This window comes from Geotrypetes seraphini, chromosome 1 (assembly GCF_902459505.1).
Source record: "Geotrypetes seraphini chromosome 1, aGeoSer1.1, whole genome shotgun sequence".
Taxonomy (NCBI): Eukaryota; Metazoa; Chordata; class Amphibia; order Gymnophiona; family Dermophiidae; genus Geotrypetes; species Geotrypetes seraphini.
This window is the reverse complement of record NC_047084.1, coordinates 44644018-44663953: the sequence shown is the minus strand read 5'-3', so window position 1 is coordinate 44663953 and position 19936 is coordinate 44644018. Positions and strand designations below refer to the sequence as shown.

General features: G+C 42.5%; 1 protein-coding gene across 2 annotated transcripts in view; it reads right to left on the bottom strand.

The window, feature by feature from the left end:
* The window catches only part of ELOVL7 (ELOVL fatty acid elongase 7), a 161620-nt gene that overhangs the window by 100362 nt on the left and 41322 nt on the right, over positions 1-19936 (bottom strand). Inside the window, exon 1 of one of the 2 annotated variants that reach the window (XM_033930605.1) lies at positions 19036-19149. The exons of the other annotated variant lie outside the window; for it this stretch is intronic. The gene's annotated coding sequence lies outside the window, so the exon portion shown is untranslated. Of the gene's footprint in view, positions 1-19035; positions 19150-19936 lie in introns of those variants that run through there. 2 annotated transcript variants of the gene reach the window in all.

The following is a 19936-nucleotide window of genomic DNA, read 5'->3' as shown; positions in this document are numbered from 1 at the left end:
AATTCTTTGCTGAGTATTCCACGATTCTAATAGTATTCCAGAACAGTAAGTAGTTAAACTCTTCATCTGAGTTCCCAATAAGGATTGTAATTCAGAAATCGCTTCCCAAATAGAATTCAGGTCTACCATTGGAAGTTTCTTTAAAGGAGCTATCACAAAATTTACCACAGTCAATTTAGAGTTCACAGTACCTGCTGAGGAAACTACTGAAGATAAGTTCTGCAATTCCTCCGCCAATTCCAGGAGTTCACGCGGTGAAACTTGTTCTTGGAAAACAGCTGATGCTCATTGTACAGCAAGTTCTGCTACCTCTCTGCTGTCTGTCGACATTACTGTCTTACTTGCCGTGCTTAACACCATCTGCTGGGGGTGTGGCTGCATTAGCACTCCTCACTCCTCCGGAGAGAGGCTGACTGCCTCGAAGGAAGCCTGGGAGTCCTCTAACTGATTCTTGCCTCGAGCCGAGGACTTTTTCTCATCTGGTTCCACTCTAGGCTACCTCTCAACGAAAGCATCCATCGGACCTGATTGATGAGGTATTTGCCCGGGTTCAGAAGAAAAAACCTGGGTCTTAGATTTCCTTTTGACCATTGGTTTAGGAAAAGATTCTACAGTGTTTCACTAAGATCATTCAGGACACCATCTTAGCTAGGCTCCTCCCCGACTTCCACTATGGCCCCCTTTTATTAAACCACGATAGCAGTTTTTAGCATCGGGAGCAGCGCGGGGCATTCAGCGCAGCTCCCTGTGCTAAAAACCGCTATCACGGTTTAGTAAAAGGGGAGGGGTATATTTGTCTGTTTTTGTATCGTTGTTACTGAGGTGACATGCATATTTTAAAGTCATCTGCCTTGACCTCTTTGAACCCCCCCCCCCCCCAATATAAATAATTAACATTTTCTCTGCATACAGTGTGCTTTGTGTTATTTAAAATTTTATTATTGGTAGATCATTTTGACTTGGTCATTTTAAAAGTAGCTCGCAAGCCAAGAAAGTGTGGGCACCCCTATTCTAAACTTTTAAAAAATGAATTTGTTTGGTTGGGGAATTATGTCAAGGATGGGAACATCTGGAAGGAGTAGAAATGCAATGGGCAAAACTGAAAGGAACTATTATTAAGGTTGAAAGACCTTTTGTGAGACAAGTAAGTAAGAGGAAACGAAGGCCGCTTTGATTCTCAAAAGTAGTAGCTGAGAAGGTAAGGAATAAGAAGTTAGCTTTCATAAGCTACAAAAGATTGCAGAAAGAGGAAGACAGGGAAAAATATCTGAAAAAGTTGAGAGAGGCTGGTCGAGTAGTCAGGAAAGCAAAGATACAAATGGAAGAAAAAATAGCTGACACGGTAAAACGGGGAAACAAGATATATCAATGATAGGAAGAAGTACAAAAGTGGCATTGTGCGATTCAAAAGTGAAGGGGAGAAATATGTAGAAGCTGATAAAGAAAAGGCTGAATTGCTTAACAAATATTTCTGTTCTGTGTTCACGGCTGAAGCACCAGGAGGAGGCCCACAGAAGACAAACACAAATAGGGATGGAGTAGTGGTAGAACCTGATCGATTTTCAGAGGATTCTGTTTATGAGGAGCTAGCTAAATTAAAGGTAGACAAAGCAATGGAGCCAGATGGTGTACATCTGAGGGTGCTAAAGGAACTTAGGAAAGTTCTGGTGGCTCCGTTGACTGACCTTTTCAATGCTTCTCTAAAGTCAGGAGTGGTACTGGAAGACTAAAGAAGGGTAGATGTGGTCCCTCTACAAAAAAGTGGGAGGAAGAAGTAGGACATTACAGGCCATTCATTTGCTTACCACAGAAGTCAGACTTAACAGAAACATTTTTAAAACAGAGAATGGTGAAGTTTCTGAAATCCAGTGGATTACAGGACCGAAGGCAACATGGATTCATTAGAGGTAGGTCTTGTCAGACAGTTTTGATCAATTTCTTTGACTGGTTGACCAGATAATTAGATAGAGGGAGTGTGCTAAATGTGGTGTATTTAGATTTTAGCAAAGCCTTTGACAGTGTTCCACACAGATGTCTAATAAATGAGTGTCCTCGGGATGGGCCCCAAAGTGACGGGCTGGGTCAGAAACTGGTTGAGTGGAAGATGACAGAGGGTAATGGTCAATGGAGATCACTCTGAGGAAGGGATGTTACCAGTGGTGTGCCTCAAGGTTCTGTTCTTGGGTCTGTCCTTTTGAACATTTTTATAAGTGATATTGCTGAAGGGCTGTTAGGTAAGATTTGACTCTTTGCGGATGATACCAAAATCTGCAATAGAGTAGACATCCTGGATGGTATGAATAGCATGAAGACAGACCTAGCAAAGCCTGAAGAATGGTCTGAAATGTGGCAGCCAAAATTTAATGCTAAGAAATGGAAGGTCATGCTTTTGGATTGCAAAAAGCCGAAGGGGGTGAAAAAGTTATGTGCACAACAGAAGAGTGGGACTTGGGTGTGATTGTATGTGATGTGGCATTTTATCTTGTGTTGCATGGTCATATTTGTATTTTTATATATTTCGGTAAATGTTTTATAATATACAGCAAATATTTTTTATATGTATAATTTCTCTATCATTGCTGTATACTTCTGCTGCATTTTGTAGATGGTGCTTTGTAATCATTGGGTTGTTAAGATTTTGACATTTGTTATTTTTTAATATTTTTATATCTTGAATTGTATTTGATTGCAGTTTTTTTTCTATAATTTTGGTTGTCTGTTTATTTATAATACCCCTGATGCAGGCGTTGTTCACGCTGAAACACAGTGCTGTGTTGGGTTTGGATTTGAATAAACGGGTTTGATCATGTTTGACTTGACGGTTGTGGTCTGGTTCTTCGAACATTGTGATCCGAGTTGAAAGTCCATTGTCCTATCCCACTTTTTTTTCTCTCTGATTGTATTGTCATGGGTTTGTATCCTGCTGGACTCTTTGCAGTTTCTTTGCCATTTCCCTGCCATCTGATATTTTATTTAGGGCTCCTTTTACAAAGGCGGGCTGGCAGTTTAAACGCATGTAATACCGCGCGCTAAACTGCCAGCCACGCTAGCCGCTACCGCCTCCTCTTGAGCAGGCGGTAGTTTTAGGCCATCACGGGGGTTAATGCGTGATGAAGTCATGCACATTAACCCCGCTAGCGCAGCTTGATAAAAGGAGTCCTTAATTTCCTTTTTTTTTTTTTAATGCCACCATACAATTGCTTTGCATCTCTAATCATTAGTGGTGTAGAACAAATAAAACAAAAAAGAATTACTAGCCATTTCAAATATTACTCTGGAATGCTCCATGAAAGCAACTGGAAAACAAATTTACAGAAATTAGGATTGTATTTTAAAGTGAAATTTTGTATAGGTGATCTAAATGGAAAAGGGATCTGCAAATCAGGATGTTTCATTATTTGCAGCAAGTTTTACAAAAAGCTTACTTAATTCAGAGTCTGCTAAAAAAAAATAAAAATAAAAAAATGTGCAAGGCCATGGGAAAAATATGGAAAATTGTTATGTAAACCACTGTGATCCATGTAGACCAGGGGTGTCAAAGTCCCTCCTCGAGGGCCTTTCACACCCCTGATGTAGACTAAGACGACAGTAAATTTTAATAAACCATTTGGCTGAGCATAAAAAAGGAGGAGGAGTTATTTACCAAAAAGCACAGTTACTTACCGTAACAGGTGTTATCCAGGGACAGCAGGCAGCTATTTTCACATATGGGTGACGTCATCGACGGAGCCCGGATGCGGACGCCTCACAAGCAGACTTGCTTGAAGAAACTCGAAGTTTCGAGTCGCCCGCACCGCGAATGCGCGAGTGCCTTCCCGCCCAGCGCAGGGGGCGTCTCCTCAGTTCAGATAGCTAGCAGAGAAGCCAACCAGGGGAGGTGGGTGGGTGGGTGAGAATAGCTGCCTGCTGTCCCTGGATAACACCTGTTACGGTAACTGTGCTTTATCCCAGGACAAGCAGGCAGGTATTCTCACATATGGGTGACCTCCAAGCTAACCAGAATGGGATGGTGGGAGTGCTGGCAATTTAAGAGAATAAATTTTGTAATACTGTTTGGCAAAAATGTTCATCCCATCTGGAGAAAGTATCCAGACAATAGTGAGAAGTGAAGGTATGAACCGAGGACCAAGTAGCAGCTCTACAAATTTCCTCAATAGGTATAGATCTGAGGAAAGCTACTGAACCTGCCATAGCTCTGACTTTATGGGCTGTGTCTTTATTGTGAAGGGGTAATCCAGCCTGGGCATAGCTGAATGAGATACAAGCCACCATCCAGTTGGAGATGGTACGCTTAGAAATAGGATGTCCCAACTTATTGGGATCGAAGGAGACAAAAAGTTGAGGAGCAGTTCTGAGTGGTTTGGTGCGTTCCAAATAGAAGGCCAAAGCATGTTTACAGTCCAGAGTATGAAGATCAACTTCTCCAGGATAAGAATGAGGCTTTGGAAAAAACACTGGATAAACAATGGATTGGTTGAGATGAAATTCCGAGACCACTTTAGGGAGGAATTTAGGATGAGTATGAAGAACCACCTTGTCATGATGGAACACGGTGAATGGTGGGTCAGCAACTAAAGCTTGCAGCTCACTGACTCGTCGAGCAGAAGTGAGGGCTATGAGAAACACCACTTTCCAAGTGAGATACTTCAGATGAGCCTTATCAATTGGTTCAAATGGAGGCTTCATCAGTTGAGTAAGAACAACATTGAGGTCCCAAACCACAGGAGGCAGTTTGAGAGGATTTATAAAAGGATAGTCCTTTCATAAATCTGGAAACCACCAGGTGAGCAGAGAGGGGTTTTCCTTCAAAAGGCTGATAGAAAGCCGCAATTGCACTGAGATGGACTCGTATAGATGTAGACTTGAGGCCAGAATTAGATAAGTGCAAAAGGTAGTCCAAAACAGAAGATAAGGAGGAATGTTGAGGCTCCTTATGATGAGAAAAACACCACGTAGAAAATCTAGTCCACTTTTGGTGATAGCATTGTCTAGTGGTAGACTTCCTAGAAGCGTCTAAAACATCTCTTACAGATTGAGAAAACTGAAGAGGGGTTATGTTGAGAGGTACCAAGCTGTCAGGTGTAGAGACTGCAGGTTGGGATGAAGCAGAGATCCTTGACTCTGTGTAAGCAGAGAAGGGAAAACTGGTAGAAAGGTATGGCTCCCTGCTGCTGAGTTGAAATAGAAGGGAGTACCAAGGTTGTCTTGGCCACCAAGGAGCTATTAGAATCATGGTGGCATGATCGTTCTTCAACTTGACCAGAGTCTTGAGAATGAGAGGAAATGGAGGGAATGTATAAAGGAAGAGATTCGTCCATTCCAGAAGAAAAGCATCTGCCTCGAGGCAATGAGGAGAGTATATCCTGGAGCAGAATTGAGGCAGTTTGTAGTTGTGGGGAGCTGCAAAGAGGTGTTCTCCACTGTGAAAAAATGTGATGAAGAGGGGAGGAATGGAGTGTCCATTCTTGAGGCTGCAGTAGATGACTCAAGTTGTCCGCCAAGCAATTCTTCACCCCTTGAATGTAGACAGCTTTGAGGAAGGTGTTGTGGTGGATTGCCCAGTCCCAAACCTTCAGAGCTTCTTCACAAAGGGAGGCAGACCCCGTCCCTCATTGTTTGTTGACATAATACATGGCGACTTGGTTGTCCGTCCGAATGAGGACTACTTGGTTGTGAAGCAGATGTTGAAAAGCATTGAGAGCTTTGAGGATCGCTCCGAGTTCCAACAGATTGATATGATACTGACGATCCGTACTGGTCCAGAGGCCTTGAGTATGGAGACCATTGAGATGAGCGCCCCAAGCGTAGGTTGAAGAGTCTGTCATGAGGACCTTCTGATGAGGGGGGGGGGAGGGTTTGAAAAAGCAAGCCTCTGGAAAGATTGGAAGAGAGCATTCACCAATGAAGAGACTGCTTCAATGAAGGAGTGACTGAGATGTGTCGAGAAAGAGGGTCGCTAACTTGCGTCCATTGAGATGCCAGGGTTCACTGAGGAATTCTGAGGTGAAGTCTGTCAAAAGGAGTCACGTGTACTGTGGAGGCCATGTGACCCAGAAATACCATCATGTGTCTCGCTGAGATGGAAGAGCAGGAAGACACTGTATGACAGTTGAAGAAGAGCTTCCATTCGTTGTTGTGGAAGGAATGCTCTGAGTTGGACAGTGTCTAGAACAGCTCCAATGAATTGTAGATTCTGAGACGGCTGAAGTTGAGATTTGGGAAAGTTGATTTCGAATCCCAAACTTTGTAGGAACCAGGTAGTCCGTTGGGTCACTACAATAACCCCTTGAGATATGGAAGCTTTGATGAGCCAGTCGTCGAGATAGGGAAATACCTGAAGACCATGATTCCTTAGAGCTGCTGCTACCACTACCAGGCACTTGGTGAACATTCTGGGAGACGAGGCCAGGCCGAAGGGTAGTACTCTGGATTGATAATGCAGATTCACCACCTAAAATCTGAGTTATTTACGGGAAGCCGGATGAATTGGGATATGAGTGTAGGCCTCCTTGAGATCCAGAGAGCATAACTAGTCGTTCTGCTCGAGAAGAGGATAAAGGGATGCCAGGGACAACATTCAAAACTTTTCTTTGACTAGAAATTTGTTGAGAGCCCTGAGATCCAGAATGGGCCGCAGATCGCCCGTCTTCTTCAGAACGAGGAAGTAATGGGAGTAAAACCCCCTGTTCTGCTGTTCCAAGGGAACTTGTTCGATGGCATGGAGACGAAGCAGAGCTTGAGCTTCCTGAAGAAGAAGGGCGGTCTGGGATGGATTGGAAGGATACTCTCTTGGAGGAAGCTCTGGTGGAATCTGAGAGAAATGAAGAGATTATCCTTCCCTGATGATGGAAAGTGCACAGAGGTCGGATGTAATTGTTGTCCATCGATGGAGATGACCTCCTATAGGGGGAAAATAAGACAGTCAGAACGGTGGAGGTTATGCTCTGTTTTAAACAGTCAAAAAGGCTGAGTAGCCTTAGGTGCAGCAGAAGGTTGAGGTTTCTGTTGCTTCTGAGGCTGCTATTTCTTTAGAGGATGGCGATTATAAGGAGCCAACCTCAGAGCAAAACGCCACTGATATATAGGAGCAGGTCGTGCAGGTTTGGCAGGAGCTGGCTTTAGCTTGGGTCTAACAATAGAAGCAAAGAATTTTTCATGGTCAGACAATTTCTTGGTGGCTGCCTTGATAGATTCATCGAAGAGATCATTGCCTTCACAAGGGATATTAGCCAAGCGGTCTTGAAGATTAGGGTCCATGTCAATGGTACGAAGCCAGGCAAGACGACGCATAGCTACAGAGCAAGCAGCTGCTCGGGCAGACAACTCGAAGGCATCATAAGATGACTGTAGGAGAGTAATTTGAGTTGAGATAAAGAAGCAAGGACTTCTTGAAATTCAAAGTGCTTTTGAGTATCCAAATAAGTCAAGAACTTTGGTAATAGAGAAATGAGGAATTCAAAATAAGTAATAAACTGAAAATTATAATTGAGGACTTTAGAGGACATCATGGCATTTTGATAGATGCGACGTCCGAATTTGTCCGTAGTTTTCCCTTCCCTTCCAGGAGGAACTGTGGCATAAACCTTGGAAGGATGGGACCTCTTCAAGAAGGATTCGACAAGCAGGGACTGATGAGATAACTGTGAGTTGTCAAACCCTTTGCGATGCACAATTTTATACCTAGAGTCCAATTTTCCTGGAACAGCTGATATGGAAAAAGGTGTTTCCATGCATCGACCAAAAGTCTGATTCAAAAGCTTATGAAGAGGAAGCTTAAGAGACTCTGCCGGAGGTTGAGGAAGATGCATGACTGCTAGATACTCCTTAGAGTATGTGGAGCCAGTATCTAATTGAAGATCCAAGTCCACAGCCATCTGATGAAGAAAAGATGAGAAAGATAGCTGATCTGCCAATGCTTTGCCTCGAGAAGGATTCAAGGATGTCGAGACAGCCTGGGTCGAAGATGAAGCTTCGGCAGGAAAAAAGGCATCACAGGAATATGGTGACTTTGACGAGGCAATCGAAACCGGGACATCCTCAAGGTCCGGCATTGGAGACCTCGAACGAGGAGTCGGTGGTCTAGTCGAAGCTGGAGTAGATCGAGGCTTAGTGGAAGAAGGTCTTTCTTTAGAAGAATAACTATGCCTGGAAGGATGCCTCGAAGAAGGCCTCAATCATCGAGAACAGTGCCTGGAAGCAGATCTCGAAGATCGAGGAGACTTCGCCTTGGAGATGGAAGCAGCCGAGGGTATCAAAGAATGTATAGGACTTGAGGCTATAGATCAAAGCTCCAGAGGCTTGGTGGAGGAACCTCGATGCACTCCCAAAGACTCTGCTCCTTGTATAGAGTGTGAGGATTCCTTCCGAGGCACTTGCAAAGAATCTGCTCCTTGCTGTACATGCTTTGATGCCAGACCAGACACTTGCAGAGACTCTGCTCCCTGCAAAAAGTGTGTAAGGGGCTCGACCTCGCGGGAGTCTGCTAAATGCCCAGGCTGGATAAGAGGAAAAAGCTTTGGTCCCATATTAGTAAGGAACTGAATGAACTGCTTCTCCAACATGGTCTGGAAAGAAGCTGGCAAGGATAGATCCGCATCTGAAACCAGACCACCTGTTTTGGCTAGAGGTTCCTTCGAGGTAGTGTGTGTGTGCTTCGATTTGGAAGTCTTAGGCACTTTAATCACTACCGTTGGAACTGACTGCTGAGCTATCTGATCTGAGGAAACAGGGGAAGATACAGCAGATGTCGAAGAAAGAGCCGCTGCAAACGATGAAGGTCTGATGAGGCTCGAGGTGGAAGCAGTAGAAGCAGGAGGAACCTCGGTAGGAATCGAGGCAGAGGTCGCCTTTGAAGTCGAGGGATCGGAAGAAGATTCCATCTGAAGAGCTTGTCCACCAAAATGCAACGACGATTGAAGGCTCGAGGCTGAAGCGTAGCACAGCGCAGGCACGACTTCGGATGATGTTTCGGCCCAAGGTGTGAATCTGTAAGAGAAATCGCGCGCTGGCACTTGCTACACTTCTTGAAGCCCGTGACATAGAAGACACTGCTACACTTCTTGAAGCCGGGACATAGAAGTAAAAATAGGTGCCGCAAGATCGAAGCCCTCGGGCTGCGGCCGAGCGGCCTGTCCCGGAAACGGATGGAAGAGGAAAATTTTTTTATTTTTTAACTGAAAATTAAAGAAAAAAAATAAGAGCAGTGATTTGTGAGGAAAAAAATACAAACCGTGGTTCAGAGAAATGCAGAGAGTCAAAGACGGACTTCTTGACTCCGCGGAAAACTGAGAAGACACGCTCTGCACTGGGCGGGAAGGCACTCGCGCATGCACGGTGCGGGCGACTCTAAACTTCGAGTTTCTTCAAGCAAGTCTGCTTGTGAGGCATCCACATCTGGGCTCCGTCGATGACATCACCCATATGTGAGAATACCTGCCTGCTTGTCCTGGGATAATAAAAGTTTTCTAGGCACCGCTTGGGCTTTTCTTCTTGTGACAGAACTTACATGCCCTAAGCAACAGATTTTGCTGCCTACACCAAGTTCTGGATTTGGCACAGCTACGTGTCTAAAAGGTAAACTCAAACAGTAAACAATTGAGTTTGTTTTAATACTGGAGAGGTAAACACATGTCCCCTTCCCAATCACTCTTGCAAACCTCATGTTCAAACAAGCAGCTAGTTAACAGAATGTACTAGTGGGGAAGTACTTTGAAGTATGTTTTTCAAAGTAGGGAACACATGTAAACTTATAGGACCATCTAGGAACACATTCCTTTCAAATCTGTGCATGCCTCACATATACATGTATAAGCAGCAACTAAAGTCACTGTGTATGAGATTTATACTTGTAAGTTTTCCAAATTTACTTCTTCTATCTACCATAATTCATAGAAATGAAGAATCAAAAAGGTACTGGAAATTTTAAACTAAACTAAACTAAACCTTAAGCTTATTTACCGCATCGTCTCTATAAGGATAGAGCTCGACCGGGTTTACAAGAGTTTAAGAAAGGAAAATATAATAAGAATTAGTGGTTATATAGAGAGCAGCAGAAATTACATTTTTTAAAATAGCCACGTTTTCAGATGTTTTCGAAATAATAGGAAAGAACCCAAATTATGCAGCTGGACAGGGAAGTTATTCCAAAGCTCAGTCATTTTAAAGTAGAGAGATTTCCCTAATTTTTCAATATACATAACGCCTTTTAACGAGGGGAAAGATAATTTAAGCTTTTGGATAGATCTGGTAATATCAAGTCTCACAGAGTTCCAGGATAGATGAATTAAAGGGGAAAGAGTGCCATGCAAGATCTTAAATGTTAGGCAAGCACATTTAAAGTAAACCCTAGAGATTACTGGGAGCCAGTGAAGTTTTAACAAAAGCGGGGAAACATGAACATATTTGTTTTTTGCATAGATCAACCTAGCTGTAGTATTCTGGATCTGTTGAAGTCTTTGAAGACTTTTCTTGGTTAGACTTAGATAGACTGAATTACAATAATCCAATCTCGAAAGAATGATTGTATGAGGACAACAAAATGTTGGTGGAAGCAGGATCTCACTTTCCTCAGCATATGGAGACTAAAGAAGCATTTTTTTTTACCAGAGAATTAAGATGGTCATTGAATGAAAGTGTCGAGTCTATAATGACACCCAGAACTTTACTTGAGTTCAATCTACAGTGAATATCCAGATGGCAATGAAATGGATGAAGGTAGTTGATCTATTTTAGGGCTAAGCCACAGTAATTTGGTTTTGGACTCATTCAGCTTTATTTGCACAGTAAGGGCCCAAGATTGAAGTTTCATTACGCATGCTATTATATTTTCAGCAAGGTTTGTGAGATTCAAATCTATCTCAAGAAGGACCAATTTTATTAGAGTAACTCAGTACACCGACAATCCAGTGCCGACAATTCGGCGGAAGACAGAAGTGCGCGGGGAAAAAAATAATTTTTAAAGAGCTCCGACTGGGAGTTTGGGGTGGCAACCTCCCCACTTTATTGGTTAGTGTTCGCGCTGCCGTTGTGGGGGGGGGGGAGATGTGAGGGGTGAAACCCCCCACATTATAGAGAAAACAGAACTTTTCCCAAAAAAAAATCAGAAAAAGTTCCGTTTTCGCTATAATGGAGGTTTCCAAACCCCCGAACCCCCCCTCTAGCAGCAGCACGAACACTAACCAATAAAGTGTGGGGGGGGGGGGTTGCCACCCCAAACTCCCACTCGGAGCTCTTTAAAAATTATATTTTCCCCAGCTGGATTGTCAGCATGCCAACGTCTTGCGCTCCACTGTCTATGAACCCCTGTTAATAGCTTGAGAACTATCCTCCCTCTTCTACCTCAGTAAAATAGTGCAGTTACACTGCTCATGTCCTAGCTGACTAATATTCTTCAGCCCGACTATGCTGTTTCATCAGATTTGATGAACTATAAGCACTTCAAAGCTACTCGGTTGTACTGAGTTAATTCAATAAAACTTATCACCTACCACTTGCTTTTTTGACCCTTTTATCTTCCTAAACAAAAATGTGAGTAGTGCAACATTTAACTCTGCACATAACCTGGAATTTGATAGCTGAAAAACTATTAATACAAACGAATTTTAAGAGAGAGATTGACAAATTCAGTATGACATTATTAACAACATCTATTAGTTAGCTGTGTTTCAGGAACACACCTTGCTGATAGTAATTTCTTAAATTTCCAGATAAAGCTAATTGCAGAGCACATATTCAAGACGGAATATACACACATAACCTAGTCAAGACCCAGGTACTGTTTCTTCAGTTGCTGCCACTGCAGATGCTATAAAAGCAGCAAATAATGAAAACACACTGATCAGGAAAGAAAGCAGAAAGCTAAAGACAGACTGAATAGAGAGGATTGTGCCACCGAGGTTGCTAAAGTATTTTCAGTATATAGAAAACTATATAGCACTAAGAATGTAAGAAATGTTACACTGAGCCAAATGAATGGCCTATTGATTTCAGACTCTAGTTCACTTGGAAAATTTCCCCGACAGATCCTAATGGGCAATGTAATCCTTGTTAAATACCAAGTTTTTACAGAGTGGTGGGAGAGATGGGAGGGAAAGATAGTTCTGATGTTCATCAGCATCTTAATAGAAAATAGAGCTATGGATGGACTGTGCACAGGCACATTTTCTATTTATATATATATATTATTTTTTTTTTTGGCTTTTTACCTAACTTCAGCTTGATGTGTCACACATTTAAAACATCACATACAAATCAATTGTACCTGTATTAATTTAAAAAACCCTCACTCCTTTTACAAAACCATAGTATGGTTTTTAACACCAGCCGTGGCGTTAACAGTTCTGATGCTCATAGGAATTCTGAGCGTCGGAGCTGTTACCCCCCCCTTTTTTTTTTTTCTTTTTACATAAAAACTGTAGTGTGGTTTTCAGCAGCAGTAAATGTTGAACAATTTTGCTTCCACCAGTAATGCTTAGAAAAAGATATTCTTGGAAGACCATGTAGCTGCCCGACAAATCTCAGCCCATGACGTTGCCACCGCTCGGGTCAAATGAGCACGGAAATCCTCCCGCAACTGTTTGCCTGCCAGCAAATAAGCTGAAGAAATTGCCTCTCTGACCCATCAAGCGATTGAAGCTCTGGACGCCTCCAAACCCTTATTGAATCCCGCAAACAGAAAGAGGATGATCTGAACACCTAAAGTCATTAGTAACCTGCAGATAGTACATAAGTATCCTACGTACATCGAGCAAAGGAATGAAACCGCGAACCAGTCCTTCTCCCTGAAGACCGGAAGAAAGAGACTGGTTGACATGAACGGACAAGACCACTTTAGGAAGAAATGACAGAATTGTCCGAACCGTGACTCCGGAATCCGTAAACCTCATTAAAAAGGATCCCGGCAGGATAACACTTGCAATCTTGAATACTCGCCGAGCCAAAGCCATGGCCACCAGAAATATAATTTTCAGTGTTACATCCTTCAGCATTGCCTTGGCCAAAGGCTCGAATGGGGTCTTTTGTAACCCCCTAAGCACCAACTTAAGACTCCAGTCCAGACAAGGCAGCTTAACATGTGGACAAATGTGTTGAACCCCTTTGAGGAACCGAACCACATCAGGCTGTGAAGCCAGGGAAGAGCGAGAGCCTGCCCCTGTAACAAGCAATGGCCGCCACTTGAACTTTAAGGGAATTATACCCCAATCCCTTGGCTACTCCATCCTGCAAAAAAGAAAGAATGCGAGACAGAGAAGCCTAGAAGGGCAAAATACCCTGAGCACCACACCAAGAATCAAATACCCTCCAGACTCTAGCATAAGACACAGACATAGATCTCTTTTTTGTCTGGAGAAGAGTTGAGATAACCTGCTCCTAATATATCCCTTATGCCTCAGCCACGACCTTTCAAAAGCCAGGCCGTAAGACCAAAGTGGGACGGATTTTCCATGTTAATGGGACCCTGGGTGAGCAAATCTGGTGTCACCGGGAACCACGGCGACTCGTCCATTGAATACCCATTAGATTTGCATACCACGAATGACATGGCCAATCTTTAACTACCAGGATCACCTTGCCCTGAAAGCAAGCTACACAATGCAACACTCAACCGATCATTGGCCAGGGGGAAACACAAAGACGACACGGAGGTCACTGAAGAGCCAGCGCATCCACCCACTCTGACCCTTGATCCCGGTGCCTGCTGAAGAACCGTGGAAGCTTCACATTTTGCGCCGACATCATGAGATCTATTTCTGGAAGACTCCCACCTTCGCACAATGAGCTCGAATGCCTCGTGGGATAGTTCTCACGCCCCGGGATCTAAAAGATAGTCAGCCCCTGTAATGCTTTTGAAATAAAAGAAGCTAATTCCTCTCTATGGAATAGCCGTAATGCAGTGAGTTCATCCACTTCCCTAACCAGGGAATCATCCATCTCCAAATCCTAAACTTGCCCCTCCTTCAGGGAACCCTGAAGAGGAATGGAATCAGAATGAGGGTCCCCTCCATCCGAGGGTATCACTCTACGCTGCTTAGCCGCTTGTGCACCCACCTGAGGCTGACCTATAACTGCTTGAGCAAGTACAGCTCCCCCACCACTTGCCCCTTGCTGTGCAGGCTGAGAGCTCTGCAACAAAAAGGCCTTGTGTAAAACAACAACAAACTCGGGAGAAAATGGCATGGCCTGCCCTCCTGCCTGCACTACCAACAGACTGCCCATCCTAGACTCCACCCCCGCTAACGAGGAAAGCCCAATGATGCCATCTGGGCTTCCTCCAACCTCAGATGCGCACTGTGCTGCATCCGACAACGCCGAGATCATAGAATAGCGGGGCTGCACGTCTTTCGTGCGGGAAATGCCTGTGTCCTCCAGTGCCGTATTGGCTTCCTCCCCTGCAAGTTCTGTACAACCAGCTGGTGTTCTGTGCTTCCTACAGCGCAAACACCTTTTAATTGCCTCTGCCGCCATAATTAGCAACCCAGACCCAAACAGCCTGATGCAAACAGCTAAAGAAAAAGACTTCAATACAAAACTCTCAGACCCGATTAAAATCAACACTGTTTACCCGACAGTAGAAACCACTGGCAGGAGTGGTAGTTGCAGTCTGTATACTGAAAGTATATCAGTGCTACTTACAAGTCAATCTCTGGGGGTTTTGGTTTTTTTTTTAATGGGAAAAAAAAAACAGAGATGTAGTCACACCTCACTTCCTCTGAGGGGGAGGGTGGGGCAGGGACCCGAGGAGGCCCAGGTGTAACCCCCCCAAAGTCATCACCACTCAGCCAGACACTCCTATCTCACTGAAGAAGAATCTCAACAGGAGAAAAACTGGGCGAAACACAGCAAAATTCAGGAGCCAGTGGAACAGCCACCATCCACTTGCTGGAGATACAGAATACTAAGTGGACAGGAGTCGTTACATCCAAAAGGGGCACCTGTAAGTCAGTGTCTATATCTCCACTTGCTGGTAGATATGTGCTATGGATTCATCTGTGGATGTTAAGGAAAATGATGGTTTCATGATTATGTAGTAGTTAAGTGTACTGAATGCAAATATTCAATTTAAACTAAACCTTAGTTTTATACACCGGGTCATCAACCAATTTGGAGCTCAACTCGGTTAACATTAAGAATAGAGTAATACAAAAGAACAGAACAAAAGAAATCTAATTTGGAAAAAGTAAAATAATTAATTTCCAAAATGTTTGGCGAAGACTGTCTTCAGAGCCTTCCTGAAAGATAAGGGGCCTAATCTACAGAAATACTTTTTTACAGAAAGGGTGGTAGATGTGTGGAACAGTCTCCTGGAAGAGGAGGTAGAGACAGAGATTGTGTCTGAATTCAAGAAAGCCTGGGATAAGCACGTGGGATCTCTTAGTGAGAGGAAGAGATGATGGTTACTGCAGATGGGCAGACTGGATGGACCATTTGGCCTTTATATGCCATCATTTTTCTATCATATCATATCATATATCAAATCACTGTTTATTAAAGCATAATAAAGTGTTGGTGATGGGAGGGGGGATGTCTCCAAATGGGTTAATTTTGTACATATAAAGGAAAGATCACTCAATACAGTAATAAATACAATATTTTAACAACATTAAGACGTGATCACCGAAACCCAATAGTGGTACAGTATGTGGGAAATTGTGCTGCTGATATATTAACAAAGGTGGAGAAGGGAGTAAAAGGGGCGCTCAGGGAGGATAAGGCCAAAGCGGAAAGACTGAATGAATTCTTTGCTTCGGTCTTTACGAAAGAAGATGCAAGAGATCTACCTGAACCCGAAAGGGTTTTCAAGGATGATGATGCGGAGAAACTGAAAGAAATCTCGGTTAATCTGAGCCAAATCGACAAGTTAAACAGTGATAAATCGCCAGGACCAGATGGTATACATCCCATGGTATTAAAAGAACTCAAAAATGAAATTGCTGACCTGATGTTAGTGATCTGCAACCTGTCGCTAAAATCGTCCGTAGTACCTGAAGATTGGAGGGTGGCCAATGTTACGCCAATTTTTAAAAATGGGATCCAGGGGAGATCTGGAAAATTACAGACTAGTAAGCCTCACTTCGGTGCTGGGCAAAATGGTAGAAACTATTATAAAAAATAAAATTGTGGAACATGTAGACAAACATGATTTAATGAGACGGAGTCAGCATGGGTTCAGCCGAGGGAGATCTTGCCTCATAAATTTGCTTGACTTCTTTGAAGGTGTGAATAAATATGTGGATAAAGGTGAGCCGGTCGATATATTATATCAAGATTTTCAGAAAGCTTTTGATAAAGTTCCTCAAAAGAGGCTCCTGAGAAAACTAAAGTGTCATGGGATAGGTGGCAAAGTGCAGTTGTGGATTAGGAAATGGTTATCGGATAGAAAACAGAGGGTAGGGTTAAATGGTCATTTTTCTCAATGGAGGAGAGTAAACGGTGGAGTGCCGCAGGAGTCTGTACTGGAACCGGTGCTATTTAACTTATTTATAAATGATCTGGAAATTGGAATGACGAGTGAGGTGATTAAATTTGCAGATGACACTAAACTGTTCAAAGTTTTTAACACATGCAGATTGTGAAAAATTGCAGGTGGAACTTTAGAAAATTGGAAGACTGGGAATCCAAATGGCAGATGAAATTTATTGTGGACAAATGCAAAGTGATACACATTGGGAAGAATAACCTGAATCACAGTTACCGGATGCTAGGGTTCACCTAGGGGATTAGCGCCCAAGAAAAGGATCTGGGTGTCATCATAAACAATATGATGAATAACCTGAATCACAGTTACCGGATGCTAGGGTTCACCTAGGGGATTAGCGCCCAAGAAAAGGATCTGGGTGTCATCATAAACAATATGATGAAATCTTCTGCCCAATGTGTGGCGGCGGCCAAAAAAGCAAATAGGATGCTAGTAATTATTATAAACAGGGATGGTTAACAAGACTAAGAATGTTATAATGCCCCTGTATTGCTCCATAGTGCGACTTCATCTGGAGTATTGCGTTCAATTCTGATCTCCTTATCTCAAGAAAGTTATAATGGTGCTAGAAAAGGTTCAAAGAAGAGCGACCAAGATGGTAAAGGGATGGAACTCCTCTCATATGAGGAAAGACTTAAATGGTTAGGGCTCTTCAGCTTGGAAAAGAAACAGCTGAGGAGAGATATGATTGAAGTCTACAAAATCCTGAGTGGAGTAGAACGGGTTCAAATGGTTCAATTTTTCACTCCCTCAAAAATTACAAAGACTAGGGGAAACTTGAAGTTACAGGGAACTACTTTTAAAACCAATTGGAGGAAAAAAAATTCACTCTGAGAATAGTTAAGCTCTGGAACACGTTGCCAGAGGATGTGGTAAAAGCGGATAGCGTAGCTGGTTTTAAGAAAGGTTTGGACAAGTTCCTGGAGGAAAAGTCCATAGTCTGTTATTGAGGAAGGCAGAGGAAGCCACTGGATATGAAAGAATAGTTTCAAGACCAGCCCTGGATAGCATGGAATATTGCTACACCTTGGGTTCTGGCCAGGTACTAGTGACCTGGATTGGCCACCGTGAGAATGGGCCATTAGTCTGACCCAGTAAGGCTATTCAAATGTTCTTATAAAAGCCTCAAAACTTAATATAGAATGATATTAAGCTGTCATGAATCATAGGGTAAAAAACCAAAAAGCTCCACTTCAGACTTCAGCCAGCCCTCCACACTGACCCACAAATCCCTTAAAGGATATGTACCAGGATATGCACCAGGAAGTAAAGTCACACTTATCAGCACTAGATTGAATTTGGCTGTCATCCCTTGAAGTAGCCACATTAACTGGCAAAACAGAGATCTGTGTTAGGATTGGAATTAAACCCTTATGTTGTAATTTAATATTTTGACTATTTGGTTTGAGGTGAAGCAGTGTGACAGAGTACATTAAAGAACATGTTTAGCAGATAAGTGTGAGTTGTTTCCTGGTGCATATCTCTTAAGGATTTGTGGGTCAATGTGGAGGGCTGACTGAATTTTGAGTTGGAGGTTTGGGTTTTTTTGCCCCGTGATAAGATTCATGACAACTTAATAAATTTATCAAGTAGCTGTTACTTAAGTTCTGAGGCTTTTTTATCTACTTTTGTCAATGTCTCAGAAGCACTCTCCCAGCATACATAATAGGATTTAGCTGATCACATCTTACAATATTTGAGTTAGTTTTTAACATACCATGACAGCAATGGACATCACTGCTAAACCAGATCATATGACCGATTCACCATTGTATTGCAGAGTACTTCCTTTTGCAGTTCATAACATTAAATGTGTACACACAACTTATCCAAGTGAGTTTGAAAATTCCTTATCAAGACTGTGGTACAGGTACAAGATCCTTTATCCTTGGGATCAGATTATTTAAGTTTTTGGAATTTTTTTGGTTTTCGGAATGGTAATGTTAAGGCAGAAAGAGACTTACCTTAAGACCATAAAATTGCCACCAAACTTTTTATCTCAAAATAAGGCAAACATTAAACACTTCAAACACAATCTTGCCTGCATAGGCAGACATGTTCCTACCTCAAATTTTTATGTAGGACAAATATAAAATATAGGAGTGCATATCCCAACAATATTCCCAACATTGACAATAGCTGATGAACGAGCACCATGTTGTTTATGGAAAAGTGTGCGCACAACTGAGGAGTCACACTATTCACAAAGGCAAAGGGCCCCTTTTACAAAAGTCACTGCCACAGCTTTGTAAAAGGGGCCAAAAAAAGAGTGCACATTGGGGAAAGAGTTGCAAACATTAAGTACTTCAAACACAAACTTGTTCCAATCATCTTTAGTCACAGAGTCTCTCTTAACAAAAAACGTCTAACACGCATCATCTTTTGTCTGTATTTGGCTATCTGACAATGGTGCAGGAACAGTGGCAGTCTTGTTAAAGACTTTTTCTGGTGTTATCTGTTTAATTAACAAAGGTTTCTGTTTCAGTAGTCCCTCTTTGATTAAGAAGACTGCCACTGATAAATGCATATCGTTCCATGCCAGCAATTACCTGGTCACTTATTTTCACAATATCATCTACAGAGATTTTTTTTCTCCAGTGTTCACAAGGTCTTCATCATCACTACTATCCTCAAGTTTTTCTTTATTTAACACCAGTTCAGCAATCTTGCCATCACTGAAGGAATACACAACATGTGCATATTTGTCAGTATTCAGCACTTCATTAATATCAGCTGCCTCTAACCTATTAACATTTTCAGATGATAGATTTCTGGCATATGCAATGAAGTTTAATATTATCAGTGTTTCATCACTGACTTGGAAGCTTTCAAAAGTCTTCCTCTACAGGTTCATTTTCATTGAAAATTGTTGATGACCAAAGTTTTTGCCAAGCATGTTGCAATGCTGGATTTAGTTATACTGTACATTTCAAGGCATTGGCAAGTGCATAAATGGAATCCCAAGACTGAACTCCTTGTGAAAGTCTTGAATTCTTATGCCTCTGTTAATTATAACAAGCATGCAATTTACAAAACTGTCTTTATACTGGATGTCACACTGAGTGGGAGGTAAATGTCAAACATTTTTCACAAGAAGTTTTTGAGGTGGATATACAGAGCAATTGTCTAGAACTAGTAAAACTTCACAGTTCTCTTCCAGTCCAGCTTCTCTACAATGAGCTCTTGCTGCTAAGAACACAAGAGCCGCCATACTGGGACAGCCTAAAGGTCCATCAAGCCCAGTATCCCGTTTCCAACAATGACCAACTCAAGTCCCTAGCCAGATCCCAAAGTGGTAATGGAATTAATCACCAAAAGGTTTCTCTGGTTACTCATGCTTTCTTGTTAGCATAATAGTCTACAGGTAGATGACATATACCCTTGAACCATCATGGATGTTGTTTTTTTCCAATCACTGTCAACTTTAGTTTGTGTGTGCCTGCAGCATTGGTACATGCAAAA